Genomic DNA, 6,081 nt, shown 5'->3' on the forward strand with positions numbered 1-6,081 from the left:
ATGCTGGTTCCACAATTTGGCTGCTGTGAATTGCGCTGCTATAAACATTGGTATGCATGTATCACAGTAGTATGCTGATTTTAGTTCTTTTAAAATATGGAATGTGCATCCATTAGTGGCACATGCCTGTAATCCCAGCAACTTGGGAGGCTGAGGCAGGAGGATTGCAAATTCAAGGTCAGCCTCAGCAACTTAGCAAGATCCTTTCTCAAAATAAAAATAAAAAGGGCTGTGATGTAGCTCAGTGGTAAATCATCCCTGAGTTCAATCCCCAGTACCAAGAAAAAAAAAAAAAGAAGAAGAAAGAAAGAAAAAGAATGGCTTCATGAACTTGCATGACATCCTTGTGCAGGGACAATGCTAATTTTCTGTGTATTATTCCATTTTAGCATATCTGCTAATGAAGTGAGTACACTATTTCCATTTTATAGATGAGGAAACTGAGAAAACTGGTTGGGGTGAGTATTTGATAAGGGAGTGCATATGAAACACTTAGGACACCATTTAGTAATTACAGTGTAGAAAATAAACATTAGATGTTATTTTTTTATTTTACTTGGAGGCATTTATATTTACTATCCCTGATTATTACTGGAAACAGCAGTGCCCAAGAACATACAGGATGTTTTTTAGAGAGTGAAAAAAATTTTATCACAAGTAAGTTACATGCAATGTTTGACCATGTTTATAGTATTATCCATTGTTAATTCGAAATTCAAATTTAACTGGGCATTCTATATTTTTACTTTCTAAATCTGGCAACCCTATCTGGGGCAGAACTTGCAAACCTCATTTTGCAGATGAGGAAACAGCCTCAGAGAGAGAAAATAATAGAGCTATGGCATGAGGTCTTAAATAGTCTCTTTGGATCCAGATCTCAGGTTCTCTGAAGCCTGGTCCAGTGTCTTCTCTCCATTAACACACAGCTTTTCAAGTCTTTTGCTGCCTCTGGCAATTGAAAGCAGAGCGGATCCAGGGAAGAAGGGGACAGCCTCATGACTAAGTGTTCTGCAGGGAAAGCTGGTAAGTGACAGGCGGCATGTGGGCCGCTGGGGTTTGTCTCCCAAGTCCTTCCAGCTCTGCAACCAGCTTCTTTCCCTCCTCCTCTTCCAAGAGGCCTTGGAACCTCTTTCCTTTGCTGGCCTCAGACTCTTCCAGGCTCCCAGCCCAGGCTTAGCACCCAGGACATCAGATGACCCAGGTGTTCTGAGCAGAAGGAGGGTGAAGGTGGCATAAGGCATTATCACCCACTGTTCCTGTATTTTTTTTAACAGATCAAGACCGGGCTGAGTTGTGGATCAAAGAACCTGGAAGAAAAAGCCATACAGCATGAAAAAAAATGAGAAAATGGCATGGCTGGGATTGGGGAACTTCAACTTAGCTTCTCCCTGGAGAACCATCAAGTGCCTGTCCTGAATCTCCTTGAATCTTCACAACACCCTAGAGGTAGAATTCATTATTTTCATAGAGATTTGGATACTGAGGTCCAGGTGACTTTGTCTAAGACCCCCAAAGCAATGTAACAGTAGTGGCTGCTCCTTTGAGAGTCTTTCTTGGCAGTTTCTTTTCTTCCCCTCCCTCTGCCTGGCATTCTAAATTCTAAAGGAAAGCTGCACCTAAATAGTTAAGACATTAATTGCTAAATAATTTTTCTTTAGATTTACAGAATCTAGAACATCTGACCCTCAGATAACATCAGGATTTGTAAATTGCTCCCCTTCTTTAATTCTGTGCATCTCCTAATACAAAGCATTTACATTGCTGTGATGGAACTTGTAGAAAAAGAATATGTTTGTAACTAGCCCTTGGAGGTCAAAGTTGATTGGGGGGCAGATACAAGCCCTGGAATTAGAAGACAGCACTACCCCCAACTCCCACGTAGCCTTCCTGCCTATCGCTCCTTTCCTTCCCTATAAAAGCCCCATGCGCCTCTGAGTTCCCTAAAATGGTGCTCTGAGGCAATAGTGCTCCCCACCCCATCTTCTCAGGATGCTGGTCCCAGTAAATAAAACTGATTTTCTTCCCACCAACTCTAGTCTCCCTAATATTGATCTTCCAGAGGCAAGCAAGTTGTGGAGAGAAGGACTGGATTTTTGATCCATATACCTTGAAAGCCTAAATTATTAACTCTTGCTAGAGCACTGTCTCCCAGATCATAGCTGTTGGGATTAACAAGATTATGATAGCACAGTGTAATAGTTCTCAAAATGGGATCCCTGAGCATCAACATTGCCTGGGAACTTGTTAGAAATGCTGAGTTTGGGGTCTGATCCTAGAACTTCCTGGCTCTGGAATTCTGGGGGTTGGGACAGAGGGTGTAGCTCCGTGGCACAGTATGTGCCTGTGCCTAGTATGCCTGGTGCCTGGATTCAATCTCTAGCACTAAAAGGAGAAGGAAAAAAAAAAAAAAAGAAAATGAAAAAGAACCAATACAGTGGTGCATGACTATAATCCCAGAGACTTGAGTCAGGAGGTTTGCAATTTGAGGCCAGTCTTAGCAATTTAGCAAGGAGAGACCCCGAATCAAAATAAAAATTTTAGAAAATTTTTTAAAAGGGCAGGGGATTCAGCTCAGTGGTAAACTGCCTCTGGGTAAAAGAGTGAGAGAAAGAGAGAAAGGAAGGAAAGAAATAAATTAATTCTGGGGAAGGCTGGAAATAGCTCAGTGGTAGAGATCATGCCTAGTAAGCTTGAGATGCTAGGTTTATTCCCCAGTAGTTGGGGTGGGGCAATAATTCTAGGAGTGATGCCTGGCAATCTGTACAAGTTTTCCAAGTGATTCTGATGCATTCTAAAGTCTGAGGATCTTCGGCATGTAGTAGAAGGATATAAGCAAAAATAACTGAAAATGGGAGCAGACCTCGGATCAGCAATCTGTCTTTTTTTTTTTTTTTAAGCAGTGGTGGAATGACATATGGCACATTTTCAAGGGAGAAAATGGTGACTGGTTACAAGAGGGGTCTGTGTTTTATAGGTTACAACGAGGATGACTTAATCATTGCAGACTTCAACAGAACATGTTGGTTTGGGACGTCATAAAACAGGCTGTAAAAGTCTGAAACCCATTTTTTCTGAAAGGATGAAAAGTCTCAAGCCCAGCGCTCATTGCTTATCTTCTTCCTCCGGGGTTCATTGTCACTGGGAAAAGATTAATGTTTGTCTTCTTCCCAGTGATTGTCATTTTCCATATCTTTCAAAGGAGATGCATTTTTGGAACAAAATTAATATATATTTAAAGCATACATTTGTCTTTTGTAAACTTTTATTGATATATAATGTAAATAGAGAAAAAATGCACAAATAAATATACATCTTGATGAATTTTCACAAAATGAGCATGCCTGGTCACCCAGATCAGGGCAGAGAACAAGCCCTTTTGTGTCTCCTTCCTGGTACTACCTCCCTTCAAAGGATAATCACTGTCCTGACTTCTAACACCGTAATTTTTCCAAATGTTATACAGTAAAAGATATGGAAGATCAAAACCCCAAAAATAGTGTGGCCTAGGAAGAGGGAGTGAGGAAGAAGGCAACACATTGGTAACATTGATCTTTTGCCAATACATTCTTTCCCAGTGACAGGACAATCCCTGGGAAGGAAACAAACATCATCCAGTGACAAGACAATCTCTGGGAAGGAGATATCCATCAAGTTTAAAATGGCTGTTTCTGGGAGGAAGCTAAAGCATTGATCCTTCCCCAAATAAATCCTTTCCCAGTGATGATACAATGGGACCTTGAAGAGATAAGCACTGAACACTGACCCCAGACCCTCCATTCTTCCCCAAGTAAAAACATTGCCCATTAAGAACAAATTTCAAATTCTTACAAATTATTTCCTGAATGTCCAAACTGCCAAGCTCTGTCAATAATTAGGTCACCTTTCAGTGTAACATATATAAGCACAGATTCCTCCTTTGGCCAGTGGCTCATTTTCCATCAGGAAAGTGGGTCCATCAGATGCTGAATAAAGGCTGTGCTGACCTGTGAAGTTTGTGTCCGCCTCGGTCATTTTGTGGTAACATACAATTTTTTAAAATTATAGACAACAAGGAGTTAGTTGGATCTTTGGTTCCTAGTTCTTTGACTGGTTCTCGGACCAGTCCATTTCATTTAGACAGTTTTCTTCTCTAATAGTCATACAGATATTTCATACCTGAAAGGATTGCTACGTTTCCCAAAATTGCCTGGTGACAAGAATCACCGAAGAAAATCCAGATTCCCTTACAGCATAATTTTTTTAAAAAATTTTTTTAGTTGTAGATGGACACAATATCTTTATTTATTTATTTATTTTTATGAGGCGCTGAGGATTGAACCCAGTGCCTCACACGTGTGAGGCAAGTGCCCGAGCACTGAGCCATAACCCCAGCCCAACAGCATAATTTTTTTTTTACTGGTTCTATTAAACCAAAGTTCTCATGCATAGTCAAGTGCTCCACCACTGAGTCACATCCCCAACCCATAGAGCATTTCTTTTAGTTGTTGATAGAAATTTATTCTATTTTATTTATTTTTATGTGGTGCTGAGGATCAAATCCAGTGCCTCATACACCTGCTAGGCAAGTGCTCTACTACTGATCCACAACCCCAGCTGGCTCTTTGCTACTGAAATACATTTCTAGTCTTTTTTATTTTTATTTTTTATTTTGAGACAGGGTCTCACTTAATTGCTCAGGCTGGTCTGGAAATTGCAATCCTCATGCCTCAGTTTTCCGAGGAGTTGCTGAGGTTACAGGCATGTGCCACCAAGTCTGGCTTTCTTATGGCATAATTCTTAACAGGACAAATATTGGTTGTGGGTATATAAGAATTATTTATTTTACTCTTTTATGTCTAAAGCACATAAATATATATGTACTATGCTATAAGATTAAAATTTCAGGGAGAGGATGATTAGGAGGAAAATATGTCTAAAAATGCTTCTTGGGGGGAGTGTTGAGAAATATGCCTTAGTGCAGTGATTCTGCTAATGTGGACCTTGGTTAAAAAATGCAAATTCTTGGGTTGGGGTTTATAGCTCAGTTCAATGTTCAATCCAGAACAGCAGGGGGAAGAAAAGCAAGTTCTCAGGGTCTGCTCAGACTAGTGAATCAGAAACTCTGGTGATGGGGACCAGCAATCTATGGTTTTAAAAAACGTTCTGGGTGATCCCGATGAGTAGTAAAGTTTGAAAACTACTGCCCTATAGAATCTGAATGGGGTAAGGGACCAGGAATATATGATTTTAAAAAGTTTTCCTAAGACATAATGTAGGAAAGAAACATTGACAAGACAGTTTCAAAAGTACTTGAAAATTGTAAATGACATCACAGATGGTAAAACATTACTTACTTAGGAGGAAACAGAATAAACAATAATAGCAAAGGTCACTAATTTCTGAACACTTAGTCGAGCCTCTGAGTTGTACTTGTACAGTTCTATTCTCAGAATCCACGAAGGAGGTTAAGAAGAGCGACTCTGGAAGCCTCTGCCTGTGTTCCTATCCAGGATGCGATTTGGTTTATGGACCTGTAAAATGGGGGTAATAACGGTGTACTTCTCTCACAGGTCTGTTGCGAGGATTACGGGAGGTTGCTCGCTTTTCCGTTCTTTAATACCTGCCATGTTGGCACCAATAAATTGTCATCATCCCTAAGAACACCCTGATAAAAGGGCGGAGAAAGGAGGATTTTAACCCAATCATATGTGTCTCCGAAGTGTACATTCCTAAGAACTATAGTCCAATGTGATCTCAAATTGTGATCCCAGCTGTCAGAAGCATCATCAGACAATTGTTACAAATGCAAATTATGAAATCCCATTCCAAATCAGAAATTGGGGGTGGGGCCCAGCAATCTAACTTTTAAAATGCCCTTCAGGTGATTCTGATGCACACTAGAGTTTGGATATCACAGCTATAGTCTTTAAAGGTTCTGGTAAGGCAGATGTTAAAAAAAAAAAAAATTCTGAAGTTGCGGTGAACAGCTCAAGGTCTCTCTCACCTGGAGGTGGGAAAACTTTGTGATCTGTCGCGCAAGGCCTGCTGGGGCTTGTAGTCCGGACCGATTCCGAGGGAAGGCGCCTGCGCACTGGCGGCTAA

At 40.6% G+C, this 6,081-nt stretch overlaps 1 non-coding gene across 1 annotated transcript; it reads right to left on the bottom strand.

Moving 5' to 3' along the window:
- Positions 1–307: 307 nt before the first annotated feature.
- Positions 308–413, bottom strand: LOC114100606 (U6 spliceosomal RNA). Its single transcript, XR_003584101.2, has one exon. It is a non-coding gene; the product is annotated as a U6 spliceosomal RNA (small nuclear RNA).
- Positions 414–6,081: the final 5,668 nt, after the last annotated feature.

Source organism: Marmota flaviventris, chromosome 2 (assembly GCF_047511675.1).
Source record: "Marmota flaviventris isolate mMarFla1 chromosome 2, mMarFla1.hap1, whole genome shotgun sequence".
In the NCBI taxonomy this organism is placed as follows: Eukaryota; Metazoa; Chordata; class Mammalia; order Rodentia; family Sciuridae; genus Marmota; species Marmota flaviventris.